Source organism: Colletes gigas, unplaced genomic scaffold (genome assembly GCF_013123115.1).
Source record: "Colletes gigas isolate AHSC1104 unplaced genomic scaffold, ASM1312311v1 Colletes_gigas_Sc00011, whole genome shotgun sequence".
In the NCBI taxonomy this organism is placed as follows: domain Eukaryota; kingdom Metazoa; phylum Arthropoda; class Insecta; order Hymenoptera; family Colletidae; genus Colletes; species Colletes gigas.
Genome location: NW_025106640.1, coordinates 4,969,868 through 4,990,839, shown reverse-complemented (window position 1 = coordinate 4,990,839; position 20,972 = coordinate 4,969,868). Strand labels below are relative to the sequence as shown.

The window sequence follows — 20,972 nt, the reverse complement described above, 5'->3', positions numbered from 1 at the left end:
CCGAAATGCGATAGAATTCCCTCTCTCGAGTCTCGCGTTTGACGCAACGCTTCGTTATTGCGTTAAGAAATTTGCTCTGCACTTTTTTTTTCACTGAAACGGGAGGTTACTAATTCAACTGACCCCGGGTCTTTCACCGTAAATTGTCTGAAAAATAAAGCATCGTTAGCGTCTTGCTATCTTTTGTCGGGGCTATTTGACGGGGCCTTTGACTCGCGGCGCCGTCAAAAGGGGGGAAAAAGGAAAAAAAAAACACACATAAAATAAGCTGGATGAAATAGGGGCGGCCACGCATACGTTTTACATCTTCGCGAGGCAAACGCGGGAGGGTGGCTCGCTTAAAGCGGACTCCTCTAACGACGTTTCTGCCCGTTTCGAAAAAGAATTACACAATATCTACCCTCGTACATCTTTTTTTAGCAATAAAAATATCAGTTAAAACCACCCCTTCGAAAGACATACGTTCGTTTATTTATTTTTCTCTATTCACAAAAAAAAAAAAGAAAAAGATTCACCATCGTATCTTGATAATAACAGAGCAAATATAACAGATTTCGAGCTTACAAGCGATAATAAAATCAGTTAAAATCAACCCCCTCGAAAGGCGTACGTTCGTTTATTTATTTTTCTCTATTCACAAAAAAAAAAAAAAGATTCACCATCGTATCTTGATAATAACAGAGTAAATAACAGATTTCATCGTCCCTTCGTCGTAATCGAATCACGGATATCACGGTGCAGCTGCGATCGTTCAACTTTTTTTATTTTTTCGGGCGGAGCAGGCGCGCAATTGTAGCAATTACACCGAGTCGGCGAAATGTTTGTATCGAGAATATTAAATGGACGGAGAACGCAATTTGCGTTTCGTCGAAAAATTGCAGCGAGGGGAGGGGCGGAGTGGAGAACAAACAGCCGGGAACTTTCGAAAGGGAACAACGAAAAAAGCGCGGTTATGCATTCTCCCCCCTCTCGGCGGGGGATACTCCGCGCTCCACGAAAGCGAAATCGACGAATTACCGGGCCAATTAAACGCGAGACGTTTCGACGGAAATTATGCGCTACAAGGAAAGTGCATTACCATCCTAAAGATTCGTTCGTTTTTACTGTTACGCCGGGAAACGTTCATCGAAGTGAGCCATTAGTACGTTATCGAGGAGCTCTAAGGTGCTTTGAGGTTTTTTAAAACAATTTAATACGCGATTGAACGCGATTTATAAATACTTCTGTCGATAGAAATTCTCGAGATCGAAACTCTGCAAAATTATAGAGCATTGTGGGGCAAGTTACCTCGAAAATGCGGTGATAAATTTTAATTTTTTACTTAAATATATTGCTATATGCAGTGGGAATTAAAACGTGGATTAAATGTCATTATCGTTGTTGGAAAAGGCTACTAAATTTTTTTATAATACTGTATTGCCACCTGTTAGTAACTGAAATGTTTTCTTGCCTTCTGTAACGACGATTGAAAATTGCCTGATTAGAGTGATTCTTTCTAATTTACACGGTTTTGTATTAGATGTAATTTGTTCACTCATGAACTATTCTACCATTAATATATCTTATCGTTTTAACTCTAAAATTACTTACAGTATGCATACGTATAAAATCATGAAAAACTGAGTGAATTAGAAGTGTCTAAGCAACGAAGTGTAAGATTTGATGTTTGCAACAAGCAAAGTTAAATCACCCCTGGGAAAAATTTTAATGGGTGATTCTAGAGGCCAAAACAAGACGAAAATCAAGAATACCAATTTATTGATGGAGGCTTCGTTAAAAAGTTATTAACATTTAAAATTCCGTTCATACTGAATTTTTTTCTCGAAAATGCGCAGGATTTCGGGGGTATGTCTATTCACCAAAAATGATTGTAATTGACCTCTGCAACCGAAAATAATTTTTTCAAAACGATTTGAAATTTTTTTCTTTCCGTCGAAAAATTTCACTTTCTCGAATTTTTTTCTAGAAAATGCGCAGGATTTCGAGGATATGTCTATTCACCAAAAATGATTGTAATTGAATCCCACAACCGAAAATAATTTTTCCAAAACGATTTGAAATTTTTTTTTTCGTCGAAAAATTTAGGCACTTATATTTTCGGTAAGGAATTTTTTTCTTGAAAATGCGTAGGATTTCGGGGGTACGTGTAATGCCCAAAAATGATCGTAATTGACCTCCGCAGCCGAAAATAATTTTTCCAAACCGACTTGAAATTTTTTCTTTCCATCGAAAAATTTCACACTTTCTCGAATTTTTTTCTCGAAAATGCGCAGGATTTCGAGGATATGTCTATTCACCAAAAATGATTGTTATTGACTCCCACAACCGAAAATAATTTTTCCAAAACGATTTGAAATTTTTTTTTTCGTCGAAAAATTTAGGCACTTAGATTTTCAGTAAGGAATTTTTTTCTTGAAAATGCGTAGGATTTCGAGGGTACGTGTAATGACCAAAAATGATCGTAATTGACCCCCGCAACTGAAAATAATTTTTGTAGAACGATTTGAGATTTTTGAATTTAGTAGTTAATAACTTTTTAACGAAGCCTCCATCGACAAATTAAAAGTGGCCGAACACCCTCTATATAAACTGTACAAAATAAAAAATGAATGTTTTTCACCCCGTTTGGCATGCATTTACCAAACTAATCAAATTCAGTTCGAGAGTCGTCGGTTCGATGGCGTTTAATATTGTCCCGCGACCTTTCTACGATCGTTTTCGAAAATATAGCTCCCCGGGAACGCGTGGGAGGCCCCCGTCCGGTCGTTGATATTTTCGATGGCCCCCGAGATCTCCCGAAAAACGTAGCAATCGATTCGGAATGGAGAGGCACCGATAGAGAAAAGAGTCGTCGAGAGGGCGAGCGGTCGGTCCGAGGTCGGGTCAATTTTTCAATACCGCGACTGGCAAATATCGACTGTCGATTCTCTTTCTCTCGTATCATTCCAGCCAAACGGGCCGTGTTCCCTTTCCTCGTATCGAGGGCTCGACGTTGCACGTCGCTTTGTGCGCCCCGTCGATCCGATTGTTTCGAACGGAATAAAAAAAAAGGAAGAAAAATAAAGAAGAGGAAGATTGTCGCGCAAAGCGACGAGTAATTAGAACGTCCGCCGATCGTCGGCTATATTCGATCCTCGTTTCCCACCGTATCCGGTTATCGAACTGACGAAACAGGAAGACAGGATACGACCCGGGGGGGTAGACGAAATGTTCTCTGCGAGAAATTCCCGTACGCCCTTTTTCATTACCCAACGTTTACGAATGCACACGATCGTTCGTCGTTCACCGATTCCCATCGTTTCTCGAAAACATACCGAGTACGGCACCGTTCGCGATAAAACGATCAGTTCCCTTCGCAGTCGGATTTATCGGCTGCGAATATTCTAGAAAGGAAGCTCCGCTTGCCCCTTTTCTCCTTTTCCTGTCTTCTGTTCCGCAACAGCCTCGTTTAATCTCGATCTCGACACGTTCTTATCCTCACGCGAAACGTTCGAGGAATAAAAAATAAATTCGATATCGTTAGAATAGAAAATTTAATCGATTTCGAAAGGGTCGTGCTCTTGGATTAATTATTTCGCGCTTGGGGGGATTATATTCTTCTAATCCGAGCATCACCCGGTCGAATACATATGTACATACATGCTACGTCCACGTTGCGTCGAAATATATTTTCATCAATTTCGCGAGCAAACGAACCGCGAGAACTGCAAATTTTCGAATAAAATTCGGAACAAAGTTCAAAGGGTGGCCAAGCAAGTTACATCGGGGTTCGCTGATTAAAATCACTCGTACGTTACTCTATCGTAAATCGAATCTGCGAACACCGCGTGAACGAATTTCATTTAAATTTTAGACGACTCGCATTCGTTCCGTTGTTAATGGGTCGAAAGTTTATTTGCAGATCGAACCTGAAAACGGAAGGAATGAAATTTTCATGGGGCCACCGAGTATTCGTGTTTCATCGTCGGCGAAAGCAATCCGTACTTGTGTATGCATTTACGGCTGCGTTTACAAGGATTAATTAGAGACTGCGTGTTAACTGCTGCGAGCGATTTGCTCGCCATCAAGGCTGCTCGTGAGCGATACACGAAGGTCAATCCCACGAATCGAAACTCGATTAAACTATGTCAGACGCGACGATGTCTTCCGGATCGCGATCAATCTTTCACGAAAGTCCAGCGTGCTTGAACTTTGAGACGAGAAACCATTAAGAAAATCAAAATTTTAGGTGAAAAAATAAGTTAACAAACACCGATTGCGTGATATTTCTTTGTCGAGATAAATAAACTTGAAAATTTGGAGAACGAGTAAGATTTGTTGGAAGTGTCTGACCATTATTAGTCGTTTCTACTTGCCCTGTACATTCGAACGTATACTCGTTCGTTTATAGAATGATAAAAATGAAATTTACAAAGTGAATCGAAACAAAGGACGCAGAGAATAATGTTTTCCGCGTTTTCGTTATACGAAACACTTATTTAATCCCGCGAAAGATATAATGGGAATTAAAATTAAATAATTTGCTCAAACGATTCGCCTAAAAGCTTTGAAAATCCATTGTTGCGTTCACCCTCCGCCGCGCGAATTCAATTTTATTTTTCTAAAGGGAAACTGCGCGTCCCGGTTATTTATACGTCCGTGAATTAATAAAGGCTCGAACTAAATAAAGAGCGGCCGAATTCGGTGGAATTATTTCGCATCGAACGTTATAATAGTCTTTTGAAAGGCAATAACGATTCATGGTGACCACTATCCGTGCAAATGCAAGATTTTTTCGTTTTCTTAACAGAAGGGACTCGTGTAAAATGGTATTTGACAATTCTTTTTACAGCAAAAGGGTGATGAAACTTTCCAGTAGATGGACAAATTTTTAGCGAAATTAAAAAATTTCAAATCATTCTGGAAAAATTATTTTTAGTTGCAGGGGTCGGTTACAATCATTTTTCGTGAATAGACATACCCCCGAAATCTTAACCAGTTTCGAGAAAAAAATTCAGGAAGGTTGCCGAATTTTTCAGCGAAATTAAAAAATCTCAAATCATTCTGGAAAAATTATCTTTAGTTGCAGGGGTCGATTACAATCATTTTTGGTGGATAGGTATATCCCCGAAATCCCACGCACTTTTGAGAAAAAAATTCAGAAAAGTTGACGAATTTTTCAGGAAATTAAAAAATTTCAAATCATTCTAAAAAAATTATTTTTAGTTGCAATGGTCGATTACAATCATTATTGGTGGATAGACATACCCTCGAAATCTTAACCAGTTTCGAGAAAAAAATTTAGAAAGGTTGACGAATTTTTCGACGAAATTGAAAATTTTCAAATCGTTCTAAAAAAATTATTTTTAGTTGCGAGGGTCGATTGCAATTATTTTTGGTGAATAGACATACCCCTGAAATCCTACGCACTTTCGAGAAAAAAATTCCTTACTGAAATGTCTGACCATACGTTAATATGTTTCACTGAAATTTCATGCAAATCTTTAAAACGCTATAACTTCTGAACGGATTGGAGGATTTTAATGTTTCAAACGGCAAACAACGCGTATTTTAGTGAAGAATATGTAGACATTCTAACGATATTCGAAAAGTTGTTCCTTAATCCCGTAAAATGAGAAGAACCTCATAAAAGTTTCATCAAACCCTTATGTTGTAAAAAAAATTGTTTTATCATGTTACATGAGTCTCCCTCCTTGATCGTATCTTTTCAGAGTTACGACTGCATTCCTCCAACGATAATTGATCGGATGTCGACTTCGACGGACCAGAGTCTGGAGTCTGAGCGTTTTCTGACGTCTCGCGAGCAACGATATTTCTTTCCCCGGTGTAATACACTTCGCGTATCCTTTGCCTCTGTTTACCCGACGGAACTGAAGACACTTTTATTCACTTTCCCCCGTCTGTGATTTATCGAGTCCATTCTCGGAGCAAAGGTGCGGCGCAGTAGAGTGTACCCGTGTTCTGTCAGACGGAGCAAACGCAAACGTTCTCGGGTTTCCCCGTCGAACGTAGATAAGGAAAACGGAAACCAAACACGAGAGCAACCAGACTACTCGTGGACTAATAAAAGGCCGTAGAAATTCGCGTTACGAAACAAAGGAACTCGAATTACGGGCGTCGTAGGGGCCCCAAGCGATCTCTTACGAGAATCTGATCACAGTTTCGTAACAAGAACGTCACAGTAAAAGTTGCTTGTAATTTCTTATTTAAATTATCGAGTAGCTCGAGGCTCCAAACCTTTGTTATATTATTATAATTCGACGAGGACCCGGAGTCCCCTTCTCTCTAAAGAAATCCATTAAAACTTATAACAAGTTCCAAAGAAATAATAACGTGTAACACAAATAGACAGACACATTGCGTTTCGTCGTTACGATTAAAGGTAGTATTCGTGCCTCCTCCAGTCGTTATTTCACGTGATATATTCTTTTCTGTATCGTTCTTCTCGCAGTTATTATTCCTCGTCTATTATTCTTTCGGTTACGGCGAAGGATTGCTCGCGAAAATCGTCCTTTGCGGGGGCAAATAGAGCAAGAGGAACACACGGTTCGCGGAGAGAAGTTTTACGCGACGCTTTAAGGGTCGGTGTCCCGCGAAATCGGGATGGAATTCGCGCGCGATCGCGTTTGGTTCGAGTCTCTCTTAGCGTACATCCGCGACGAGAGCCAGGATAACAGAATACCGGCGGACCGGAAGCCACCAGCTTCGCGAGAATTCTTCGAAAACTTTCCAGGCGTAAATCCGTCCGCGGCGATAGGATAAGCGACGAGCCTAATCCCCGGAACGTCGTCGAGGATTTACCGTGCCCTCCGCGGCGCGATCGAGTCCCAGACTCATTGACAGTGTGTAGAAAACCGCGAGAAAAAACAGGAGATGCTCGAAAAAACAAAAATAGCAACGCAATGTTTACTATGTACTGCAATGATGTCCTGACTATCAAAGTGATATTTTCTTCTTTTTTATCAATGGTGTATAATGTATTGACGTCAAACTAAGTCAAACGGTGTCAAACATCGAAAAATGCAAGAAAAATGCATAATTATATCTGGCATTGCAGATGAAAAAAGAAATCTTTGTCTATTTTCAACTACATCAAACGCTATCAAACTCAACTTTCTGACTATCAAACTCCTTCGTATTTACTTCTTTCTATGCAATGATGTCTCAAACGGAGTCAAACAGCGTCGAAGAAAAATGCATAACTATATCTAGCATTGCAGATGAATAAAGAAATCTTCATCTATTATTTTCAACTACATCAAACGCTATCAAGTCCAACTTCCTATCAAACTCCTTCGTATTTCCTTCTTTCTATGCGATGGTACGTAATGTATCGACATCGATGCAAGATCAGTTTATATCATCCGTTCAAACAGGTTCCATTTCCAACAAAACCAGTCAGACATTATCGAGAACGATGTTTCGACTGACTCAATGCGTGACTGAAGCTGTTGGAACGAGTTTGAAGTCGACAGATCCTTACTTATATTGTTAGTTTGAACGAAATGTAGCTAGTGAACGTAGACTGATGACTAACCGATGATTGATGACACAAATGATTTTGTTTGAACTTGTTTGATCGTGACTGACCGATCAGAATGCGTTTTCGTCTGAGTCTGTTTGAACGGATAATATAAATTCACCTTTAAGCGTGTGTCAAACAGCGTCAAATGGCTAATTATTCTCAACTACATCAAACAATCGCTAATAAACTTCTTTTTACTTGCTTCTTTCCATAATCTATCGACATCGATGCTTCAAACATTGTCAAACATTGTCAAACGCGTCGTGTAAGCGACGAGCCAGCTTCCACGCGAATCGCGAGATGAAATGATCGTTCAGGGGCGGCGTTTAGCCCATGTTGGGGGGCACCAACGCGCTTATCCGTCTGTCGCGACCGAGAGATTCGCTCGTAACGGCTGGATGGAGAAGTTTTTCGGGTAAACAGCGAGCGTCGCGAACCGTTATGGATTTCGGGCGACATAAATTTCACAGCGAGCCCGTCGGCTGGTTCTTCCTATCCTCGTTTCGCCGCCAACGCGCTTATTTCCGTTCAACCGGGGGGGGACTCGATCCATGGTTATTCCGGCCCGTTCGAGCCACCCTTCTCCGAAGAACTTTCCGCCCTCGGAGATTCATACTGTTCTTCTCGTGCCCCGTCGATTGTGCTGGTAAACGTCCCATGTTTACGCGAAGTAAAGCGACGCTCGACGCGTACCCTAAATCACGGTTCCCCAAACTTCGACGCCCACACCTCCACTTCGAACCACTTAGCATTGACCGTTTTTTATTCAAAACGTCACCTATATTTTCACTCAAACTTCTTGTAAATCTAATAAAACACTATGTGAAAATAGAAGTTCTTTAATTGTGAACGTGGAATTAGGTAATATATACTTCCTCTGCCAAAAAATGGAAGGAGAACAACAAAGTTTCTCGTACCATCGATTTTATTCGGATCGTCACATTCAAACTTCTACAAATCTACTAAAATATGGTATAAAAATAGGTGTGGACGATGTTTGTAGATGTTGAAGGATTCTTTAATTGTAAACATGGAACTCGGTAAAATACACTTCGTCTTCGTTTAGTTTCCAACGAAGAATCGTGATTTTAAAAAATGGAAGGAGGAACAAGGATTCTCGATGGGATCTATCGTTCGAAATGGAGATCGTAGCCTCGATTTTATACGAATCGTCACATTCAAACTTCTAAAAATCTACTAAAATATGATATAAAAATAGCTATGGACTTCAATTTGTAAATATTGAAGAATTCTTTAATTGTAAACATGGAACTCGGTAAAATACACTTCGTCTTCGTTTAGTTTCCAACGAAGAATCGTGATTTTAAAAAATGGAAGGAGGAACAAGGATTCTCGACGGGATCTATCGTTCGAGATGGAGATCATAGCCTCGATTTTATTCGAATAACGGGGCGAAATTAACGTTGATCTCCATTCTGCCACGGCGATTTAATTATCGTTGCCTAAGCTGGCGCGGAAACGTTCGCGAGTCGACTGCGTTTCGCTCGAATCCCGGTGGCACCTCCATTTAAATTCAATGCTTAAATCTCCGCGATAGTCGGGTAATTGGAGGGAACATATCCGCGCAATATTCCTGAACGACAGACAACAGTTCGCGGCGTACTAAAAGTTGTTAATTAGAGGGGCTGTTGCGCGCGGCCCGAAACGCGACGCGTTATCGAAAATTCTCTGGTTTTGTTTTTTCAGACCACACCTCGCCATTTTGGTCTTTATCACGCGTTAGCTCGATCTCGCTGTTCTTTTCATTCGATAAAACTTTTTTCAGTTGGAGAAATTACATTTTTGCAAAGTTTGATTATCTCTACGAAGTTGCAATATTATTCTCGGTATGTTCTTCTTGAAAACACGATAATCGTATATTCTGATCTTGTTCTCGTTATGGTGGATTCTTCTGACTTTGGACGTTACAGAGTTGTTAACGTGAATCGAGGCTCGACGTAATACCCGAAACTTCGATGCACGTTCATTGTTGTTTAGTACGACTGTTGAACGTGGAATCCGTGTGGATGAAATCGCCGGAATGGCAAGAACAGCGCTCCCTTTTCGCGGGTAACAATTAGTACAGCAATTATTCCATAGATGGTGGAAACAATGGTCGATTAGACACGCGGTAAAATTACTAATGTTCCGAATATAATTATCGCGTACGACAGAGGAGCGATGTTGTTTGTTCTGCGCACACAGCATATAGTTATGCATAAACGAACGCGTGCATCGACTGGTAAAGAGGGATCTCAATGGATCAATTCTTAATGGAAAATATCGAGTCCAAAATTTTTTCCTTCACCAGCTTCAAACAGTCATCGACGATGTTTATTCTGCTATTACGCATAGATATTGCATTCGACCTATCTTTTTGTTTTACAGCGTAAAACTCTACTATCGTGATCTTATCCCGTTCAACGTAAACTCTTATTTAGAGGGTCACTTTCCAAGAAATTTAACAGAGCATTCGATGGATGTCGACATCCGTAATATTTACAAACGTTATTTGGAGAAACGGTTCTCCCCGAGTACCAGGAGAGGTCAGCGGAAAAATTTCAAATCCCATAGCAATAAAAATATCACCGAAGGATACCATCGACGGGGGGAAGAGATTCAAAGGGCACCGTTCCAAGTCTCATTATTAAGGTGCCCCTTTATTTGACAAAATAAGCCCGATCTATCGGGCCCCGGCGAACTGCTGGCCTATCGATTTCGCGTCCATCGAGGATTTCAATGTTTTATGGAGGAACGACGACACTCCGCGGCGAACACGCTCGGATATCTGGCGCACGTATGTCGAAATAGTTCCCATAAATAGGGATTCCGCGTCGTTGATCCCACAGGACTTCTATGCACTTTCGGTTGCATTTTCTCCAACTTCGAAGACTGTACCAGGATTAGTCGATAACCGATGAAATTTTCAGACGGAAAACGCCTGTAAAGAAATTTCATAGATCGCGTGTCGTTTTAAACGAAAAGTTTAAACGCAGATTACTTGGAGAGACGAAGCAACTCTCGAGAATTCATTTTTCCTTATCTTTGTAAGTAATAAGCAACGATCAACTGAATCTTTTTATTCCAAAAGGTTACTTATAATAAACGTAATTTGGGTCTGGTTTCCTTTTTCTAACACCATAATATACAGACGAATCAGGACGATAACCGACTAACACATTGACTGCCACGTCACTCATATATGGGTGACATGAATTTTCACCGATAAGCTAGAAAAATTATTTGTCAAGATTCGATGTTAAAGAAAAGGGACACTTAAATTTTAACGAGGCTGTAAAAGCAAGTTACACCATGACAAATTGTGGTTATGCTAGTTTCTAATTATCCGGAAAAAAGAGTATCGTTTTGATAGACAACTCGAGAAGTTTGATCTAGCAGTAAACGTGTTAATTATAATCCTTTTTACACCCCTTTTCCGTGGACCACGAAGCATCGACGAGTACAAACAGCGTGCCCTGCTGTGTTCAATTTTCCCCTCGAACGAGGCGACCGACGTTTCGCCGCAATTATTCATAATTCATTGTTTATTCACGCGGAAACGGAACCACTTGTCCCAGGGATTTATTCAGCCCGAAAGAGGATTCAGGGCGACGGGTCGCGGCTCTCGTCGCGCAGAAGCGCTTAATTCGCGAGAGCTCGCCGGTTTTCCTCGAGACTTTTTTCGCGGGGGCAAGGTAGCTGAATTTAATTAAGAACTTCACGGGGACGCGAGCAAAAAGAAGAGCTCGTTTTACCGCGGCGAGCCCCTTTCGTCGCCGTAATATCGCGCCCCCCCTCCACCCCCTCTGGGTTTCGTTGCTTCCCGGTTCACTTTTTCTCCTTCTTCCCGCATTCCAACCAGGGGGGTGGCAGGGGGACGAGCAATTTCGCGGCTCAAAGGAATGCCGTGCGCGAACAGGAGATCCTCCCTTTGCTCCCGAAATGTCTTCGGTCATTGTGACGAGCTTCAAACGGACGCAAGAAGCTTCCCAGTGTTTACACCCTCCTCGTTCATCTGTTGATTGCCACCCATTCTCTGTCAGGGACCCCCCAAAATCGGTAGATTTTTAATCGACACGGTATAGATCCCTTTCACAGTCACGCCATGATTAAATAGAGAAGAACTCAAGTGACGAAGAAATTTTGAAATAAGAATCTTCCACTTAACGCGACTTGCATATTAATTCAAAGCCTCGAACTTGTAGTATTTTTCACGTATACAGTCATTCGACTCTTTCAATTTTTTATTCTATAGACTTTCGAATGGATTAAATGTTGCACATAATAGTTGAAAAAATTCAAGGTGTCGTTCATATTTTGATGAAAAAGAAAAACAGCTGAAAATTAATTGTTCCCCTGTGTGCTCCTCCTTACACCAAATAACTTTCATTCGAATTTTCCATACAGCATGTAGTTAACAAGAAAAATTAAGGGCGAAAGAGTTGAATGACTTATGCTGTATATTTGACAGAAATTAGTCAATTAAAAATTTGACAAAACCAACGACGAAGCATCATGTTTCGCTACTAATCGCAATATACACATTTTCTAATAAGCTTGGTGCTTCGAACAATGTCGGTGCATCTGTCGACATACACTGTAATATTAAGTTAAAGCCTCCGTCTCTCGATCGAGCCATTTTTCGCGGATCGTAGAATAAAAAAAGAGAGATATGATAGTAATTGACACTGTATCCTCCATTGTAAAGGATGAGAGAACCGCGTGAAACCGACGAGTGAGACGTGGAGGCGACACGTCGAGGATGACTTATCGTGGTTCAGCGAGTCGCGAAACGTCGCTGAAAATATTCCCGCCGCGGGTATATCGCCGTCCCCTAAACGGGGAATAAAAAATTTCGTCGAGGGAGCGATCCCCCGTGACGCGTTCGTCCCCGGTTTCTCGTTAAATTGCTCGAAGCACACGCGTCGTTTAAAATTAACGCGAGGAGACAGCCGTTTGTAATCTGCTTTGAGCGACAACGACACGAACTTCCTGGAGAACGGAGTGGGTGTCAGGGTACGTCGGGAAAGATGAATCGCTTTCCACTCCGTAATAACGTCGGGGGCGTCATCTGGCTAAGTAATATAGGAATAAAAATGTCGATTTCCCGGCTACGACCGTTCGCGCATAAACTCGAGGACTCGAACGTTCGACGATATGCGATTTATTACACGGTATTCTCGAACTAACGAGAGTACGCGTCGAGTTTTATTCGTACGAGAAAGAATCTCTGAGAGACGCTGGCCAGATTTATTTGGTCCTTTCCAGGCAAACGAATCGAGGGCTCCCCAAGGTGCATCGAGGAGGCGAGACCCTTCCTAAATAACGAACGAAAAGTAGAGGCGACCAGTTCAAACAAAGGAAACCGAAGTTCCTCCTGGGTCCCTTTCATCTCCGGTGATCTGCATCTGGCGGTAATCAACTAGTCAAACAAGAGCAACGCTCTATCATTCCGGAATTAACATCCGCGACCTAGTTCGACCGGAGAGGAGCCCCTGAAACGTTGAAAGGCTCGAAACGTACCGTGATATCGATCCCTCGCGGGGGTAGAGAGGGGTTGCCCGCGATAGAAACCCGTCGAAATAAGGGTGAAAGCTTCGAGGAGGAGGCCTTTAAACAGGCGGCACCGGGCGGCGTCGTTAATGAATTATTCAGAACGATGATTTGCATGAGCCAGTGCAAACGTCGGACTTCATTTTGGTGCCACGGGACGGCCGGTACTAATGGCCTGGTTTTTGCGCTCCGACGACGGCGTGTCGCGTGTCGACCGGGCTTAAAACGAGCTTCCAGGCAGACTTTATTGCCCCGCCGGTGGTGGGGGACCCCCAGGTACGCGGGCCGAGTCATCCGAGACGAAATGAATAAATAAGTCGCGGAAATGGCCTGTTTTCGTTGGTGCCGCGCCGCTGGAATTCAATCCTACGGCATTCTCACGTGTTACGCCGCTCGAAACGGGCAAAAATAACGTTCCACCGACCCCCATAACTGGGTTTTTCCGTGCAATCGCATGAGGGTTTCATGAAACTCTTCAGTTGGTGGAGAAATTTTTAGGTCAACAAAAAAAAATTTCAAATCATTCTGGAAAAATTATTTTTGGCTAAGGGGGCCAATTACAATCATTTTTGGTGGACAGACATACCCTCGAAATCTTACGCGTTTTAGAGAAAAAAAATTTCTTACTGAAATGTCTGACCACACGTTGATATGTTTCACTGAAATTTCAGGTGTATCTTTAAAACATCATAACTTCTGAACGGATTGGAGGATTTTAATGTTTAAAAATGCAAATTACTCGTATTTTAGTGAAGAATACGTGGACATTGTAAAAATATTGGATAAACTGTTCCTTGACCCCGTAAAGTGAGAAAAACCCCATGAAACTAAATCCAGTTTTCAAACAACGATAACTCCTACAATAGTGAATATATTTCAATGAAACTTTTTTCTGAAGTAGAGCCCATGAGTACCTACAGAAAAGTATTAGATAAACTACTGAAAATGAAAAACGAATTTTTACGAAAAATCGACAGGGGGTAGGTGCCTAAATTTTTCGACAAAAAAAGAAAATTCCAAATCGTTCTGAAAAAATTATTTTCAGTTGCGAGGGTCAACTACAACCATTTTTGGTCAATACACATACCCCCGAAATCCTACGCATTTTCAAGAAAAAAATTCGAGAAGATGCCTAAATTTTTCGGCGAAAAAAAAAATTTCAAATCGTTCTGAAAAAATTATTTTTAGTTGCAGGGGTCGGTTACAATCATTTTTGATGAATAGACATATCCCCAAAATCTTAACAAGTTTCGAGAAAAAAATTCAGGAAAGTTCACGAATTTTTCAGCGAAACTAAAAAATTTCAAATCGTTCTGAAAAAATTATTTTCAGTTACCAGGGTCAATTACAATCATTTTTGGTCAATACACATACCCTTGAAATCCTATCCATTTTCAAGAAAAAAATTTGTTACCCGGAACTTTCGTATGGAAGTTCGATTCGATCTTGAATTTAAATTCAATGTTACAGAGATTATTGGAGATTATTAGAGAAAATGTTAGCTTGTTCCCTGCGTCAATAAAAAGTGATATTCTTCCGAGAGCTTTCGAAAGAAACGTTCTTTGTCCCGTTATTCGTCGCAGCGAGTTTGGCCGAGCCTCAACGCCGTTCTTCGTCCGGTTTTTCCATTAAATATGCATTACGTTCGACAAACAAGTTAATCTGTGTCCTTCCTCTCCAAGCACGGGACATTTTTCCCCGTACGGTCCAACAAGCTGTGGACAGCGAGGCTCGTTGAGAATACTTTATGAGACGCGGGGCAGGCAACTCCACCAATTTGAAAACACACACGAAATAGAAATAGAAATACACGTTTCTTTCCTGAATCAGAATTTGTAAAACAGTAGACGTGGTACAGGCAACTCCACGAATTTTAAAACATAAATAGAAATGTACGTTCACTGTGTAACTTCCAATATTTCCTGGGCAAATAAAATAACCCTTATTTCAAAGTGTGTTTCTCACATAGTGATAACATTGAAATCATAATGTGAAAATGTTATCTCTAAACCAATGAATTTATTTTTTATCAATGAATTATCGCGAAGCATCGTTGACCCAGTGTTTATTTTCCGCGAAATCGTGCAACGTTCATCGGATATTTTTGCAAATTCTGTCCCGTCGCGCTTTGATGGGCGAAACGGTTCCAGTATTTCGTCATCCGTGAGTCTGGGGTCGGTGACAAAGCATCTGACCGACGAATCGTAAACGCGTCTCCGTACGGCCATCGCGACGAGTCGAGCGGAAAACCGCGAGCAGCTCGACGGACCGGTCCCAGCGCCGATCGATCGATCTTCGTAGACGCGGAAGTCGATCGATTCCTCGGAACCCCGGTCGCGCACAATCGACGCGCTTGACGAGCCGTGGACAAATTCGGTGCACCGAAAAAAACTGCAATTTTCTGCGCTGGGTCGCGGAAAACATTCTTTCTTCTCGAAACGATTGTTGACGCAACCGTGTTGACAAAAATGTCGTCGAAGAGCGGACTTTCTTAACGTCGAAACGCAGTATTTTGCAAAAAAATTAGTATTTTGGACCATGCAGGATCGAAATTAGGATTAGATTATTCCTTAGATTTATATATATATATTTCTTAGATTCTGTTGGGAAAAGGAAGCACCAATGCATACACACGCATAGTTCGAACAAAGACACATTCTATCAGTCGAACACTCAGCTTTGTACGACTAACGTTCAAATACAAAGCAGTATATAACAATAATATAACAATCAACACTTCCGATTATCTTTGTTTAACACTCGTAGTCGACGTTTACACGTAATTTTCCAAGAATCGTCTTTCCTTGTGCTTCCCTACCCTCGAACCAGTCGCACCTGTTGAGCTTATTAACAGAAGTGGCTTCTCGGTGGATCCGGAGCCCTTTTAATTTCAAGCTCGTTCGCGTGCCTCAAGATTTTCGATGCTGCCCGACGAGAAAATTTGAAATTCTTATCGAACGAGCTCCCCCCACTCGAGAGATTTATTTAATAAGGAAATATTTGAACTCCCCCGCGACCAAGAATTTCCACGCATTTCATTCAACGGGAGTCAATAACCCCGTCTAGATTCGATTAAAACAGCCAACATCAAATAGAACAATTTTCATATTAAAGCGTTCAAAATTGGGAAAATCTTTTGGGAAAGAAAATGTACTAAATATGGGATATTCGAAGACATATAAATAGACTATACGAATGTAGAAGATACTACGTCCAAAGAATAAAATACAAGACAACATCACCAAGATGTCACAGAAACGTATAGAAAATACCCTGAAATATATAAAAGAAACCAACACAAAATATAACCACACCAAAGGAAGAGAATTAAAATAAAATAAAAAAATAAATCTATAGAATATTCTTTCTCATTTAGCTGTGGACACAATGATGAATTTCCACGCATTTATAATAATTTAACAGAGTCAATAACCTCGTCTCGATTCGATTAAAACAGTGACATCGAAAACACTTAATGAATACAAAAAGAAATAGATTATATTAAAACATTTAAAATTGAGCAAATCTTTTAGAAAATGTGCAGAGTCTAGAATATTTTTTTTTGTACGCAGGTCGTGGATAAAATGATGAATTAAATAAAACGAAATAGATTACGTTAAAATGTTTAAAATTGAGCGAATGTTTTAATGTACAGAATCTAAAATAGTAATTTTCGCCCTGGATAAAATGAACTCTCGAACGGTGGTATATGAAAAAGCTCGCGGTGCAAACGGTTGATCGCTTATTAGAATCACAAACGAGGATGACGGGAAAAGGGAATCGGGTCGGTGGAAAAAGAGGCTATCAACCGCGTACACGCGTGAATTTCCCGAGCTTTTGTTGTCGACGTTCGTACCCAGCGACAGCCGGGGCAAAGTCGATGCAGGGATTTAATTAGAGAGAACGGAAAGGATCTCTTTGAAGGAAACTCCGCGCCATAAAGCCCTGTCGCGTAAACTCGAAGGCTGTTTCGCCCGCCCAATTTCTGCCGGCGATGCTAACAATAAACGCAGCTCGTCCGAAAATCACGATTCGTGCACGCCGTACGTAAAACGCGGGCTTAATTCGCGCGGGTTGCGTCACGGCGATGGATCCAGGTAAGACAATCGCGTCGAAAAGCGGTAAGCTCGGCCTGAAATAACACAAACTTTCGAGATGAAAAGTTTTGGATTATGGCAGAGCGGTCTAAGCTTCCGTTAAATTTCGAATGTTCTCCGTTATGGTCCAAACGCGCGGTTAATATCCGTGAAAATTACAGAATTTTGCTGGAAATTAGCGAGAACGTTCGAAAGCGGGTTACCGTCCGATAATATCGCGGTCGACGTTCCGTTCAAGCGAATTTCGCGACCGAAGATTCCGGAATTTTTCATCGTTCTTTTAGCTTTTCGCGTAAAATTCCGCGAGAACGCAAATTTCTATACGCGCTCGCGAACTTCCGTTTACGCGGAAGCTTGCATCTTACCGCCGGCTATGTAAAGCAACGTGCAACTTGGGAAACTTGCCGAAATTTATTCACGAATAACGAATACAAATTTTAGACGCGCTCGCGAGCCAACGTTTACGTAAAAAGTAATTACCACGAAAAGGTACGCGAGCTAATACAAGATATATACGTAGTGTTCGTTAGCTGGTAGTTGCCCTGCGTGAACAGGCGAACCGAAATTGTAGAATACTTTTTCCCCGTGCGAGGTTTTCATTTCGAGAAAATTGAGTTTGAACATTTTGGAGCACGCGCGGCGAACTCGTCTGACCATTATTGGTTATTTCTACTTGTATCGAGCATTGATTCTACTTTGGTACGCGTCTATATGGTTCGTTCAACATTTTCTAGTTAAAACTAGTTGAAACAAACAATATATGGACGTTAATATTTACCGGAACACCCAACGCAAGTAGAAATAACGAATATTGGCCGGGCACGTGAATTCTATTATTTCGAAAACAAAGCCTCGAAAAAAAATTCTATTTCACATGCTTCGTTCACCTTTTTCGCGTGGAATAACCACGAATAATAGACGGTTTGGATGATTTATAATTAATATAGCGTTTGATGGACTTTCGTCGATTATCTCGAAATTGCAGACTCCCGGAAAATGCAGTATCATGTGTTATCGGTTACGTTTCCGTGATATTTGAATATTTATAATCACCGTGAAAAGAGCTTTCCAGAAAGGTGCGAGGATATATGAAAATAACCGGAATTGATTAAAATTGCGCAATATTTTCCGGGGAAACCCTCGACGCGAAAGAGTGAAATTTCGCTGCAAAATTCCGGGTTCTGCAAACAAAACGGCGACAGCCAGCGAAATCGCCAATGCAATTCCTGGGAAGAGATTTAATTGGCCGTTAAGCGACCGTTCGCTTCGACTCGATAGGACCACTCTCCTCATCCAATTAACGCTAATTACACTTAACTACGATAATGACGATGTACGCGCGGCGATCTTCGTCGAAAGTATCGACGAAGCCGCGTACGGTTCTGTCCACTCGAGAAAGGACAAAAAAAAAGTATCGAGTATTCCGCGAACGAGCCACTCGGCGAAGAAAAATGGTGTACGAAACCGTTTAATTACGTGGTTCTAATTAATCAACCGATCTCGCGAGCAGCCGCCGTATAAAAATATAATTAACTTTCGCGCCGTTTACGGAATTAAGAAAAGTAAACACTGACACGCTATTTACTCGAGGCTCTCAGATTCAAACTCTCTTTGTACTCGACGAGTATAGTGGAAGCATTCCACTTGAAAAAGAATTTAATTACGTCGAAACAAGGGAACGTGTATTAACAATGTCTTTGCCGGGGGAACCTCGTCGCTTAAAATGTAAACAACCATTTTCCATCCATATATTTGCCAGAAATTTGTAAACTATGAATTATTTATGGGAGCGACGAAATATGCCCCATAAAATTCGACGAAACTAACGATCAAGCATGTTGCTAATAGCAACATACATTTTCCAATTAGTTTCGCTTGCACTGGCGCTTCCCTCTGTTTTGTTGCGACGAGTCGTTCGACATTTTGCACTGTGTATATTCGCGATATTTTTACCGACACATTATCACCGTGTATTAATTAATATAACAAAGTCACGACGGGAACGAAATTGAAAATGAAATCGGAGTGTCGTGGCCTGACCTTGTTCGTTATTACGTACACTGGAAATTTTTCTCCAAAGAACGAGAGTCGATATTAAACTTTTATTACTATCCGATCCCCACGCGTTTCTCTCGTGCCATTTCGATTGCTCGTTCTCGTAAATATATTCGAGGCTAATTACGATGCCATTAGCGTACACGTCACGTGTTAACGAAATAAAATGCAATCCCCTGTTCCCTGTTCCATTTCCCTCCGCGTTGCTTCGAAAGGACACGAAAAAATATATAAATCTCTGTAATATTGTGCAATATCGGGAATAAAATTTGGAGAGCCTGAAAGCTTCGAGATTGAAAGTCGAAATTATGGCGATCGCGTACAGCTTCAATTCTTGTCGGAATTTAGTGACCACGCATCCAATACGTTGTCGTCGCTTCCTTAATGCGATATCGCGTAAAAGCGACCGAATGGAAACGGGATCGCTTTAATTCATACTGTATCCGTTTAATCCCCAAAGTACAGGTGGCTCCAACGCTGCATGATGCATCCACGTTCGCGTCAAAGCGATATCATCGCGTCACTTGGGGCATTAATAATATTTGCAAACGCATCGACGAGTCTCCCAAGACGATTATAAATATTCTCGATCGCGTCAGACGATTCACAAAAGCCTGGAAACTATTTTTCTTGGAAATATAATTCTTAGAATCTGTCGTCTTTTAGCTAAGATATCAAAACGATTGGAAATATTCTTGTCAACGTTAAACGATTTACAAAACTCCAGAAACTGTTTGTCTTCAGAGATATAGCTCTTAGAATCTGTCGCCTTTTAGCTAAGAAATTTCGAGCAATTAATTCAAGACGATTAGAAATATTCTCGTCAACGTCAGACAATTTACAAAACTCTAGAAACTGTTTGTCTTCAGAGATATAGCTCTTAGAATTTGTCGCCTTTTAGCTAAGAAATTTCGAGCAATTAATTCAAGACGATTAGAAATATTCTTGTCAACGTTAAACGATTTACAAAACTCCGGAAACTGTTTGTCTTCAAAGATATAATTCTCACGAGATATGGGTTTTTCAGTTAAAAAATTATGATAAATATACCTGTGGCGGGTTTATTTCGGCAATCGGTCGCGGATTCGACTCAGCTTTCGCGCCACAGGCCTGAAACAGAAAAAGATAAAGTCAGTAACGGTGAAAGGGGTAAACAAAAACGCACAATGTTCTAAATAGTCGAAGATCGTAACTCGAACGCGATCACGGATCGAAACGCGTGACATTTTCCCTGTTATTGCTCGGTCGCGATGAGAATTCGCGGCGTCCGCGTAATGGTGTAATCAACCAATGAATATCAACAACTGGGCAAACGCGGCAAATATCATTTCGCCACGGCGTTTGCCGTTGGTACATTATTGTCCAAAATAAACAATGTTTTAACGCGGCGTGTTCGCCGGCCCGGTACGCGAGATCGATCGAATGCTAACTAATTAACGTACCTCGCTGGACTGTCCCCCGCGATTCCGGACAATGCGCCGGCAATTAGGATACGCTTTATTCGCGAACAATATCCTGTTGTCGCTTGCCCGGAATAAAGGTTAATACTGTCGCGTTCGACTGAAATTGGCGCTATACTTTTACCTGATTCGACGATAAAAAAAAACACGGCTCGCTAATGACGATCGTTGGCGTACCTACGATTCATTTTTTATTCAGCGATTGCTTAAGTGGGCAATCTAGTGTAAACGGGGCAAAATTCAACCATTTTTATTCATTTTTTTTTTCAACTATCCTTTGTT

The 20,972-nt window shown here is 41.2% G+C and overlaps 1 protein-coding gene across 1 annotated transcript in view; it reads right to left on the bottom strand.

Moving 5' to 3' along the window:
* The window catches only part of LOC122398279 (protein-tyrosine sulfotransferase), a 53,583-nt gene extending 33,237 nt beyond the window's left edge, over window positions 1-20,346 (bottom strand). Inside the window, exon 1 of the mRNA XM_043397995.1 lies at window positions 20,281-20,346. The gene's annotated coding sequence lies outside the window, so the exon portion shown is untranslated. The remainder of the gene's footprint in view (window positions 1-20,280) is intronic.
* Window positions 20,347-20,972: the final 626 nt, after the last annotated feature.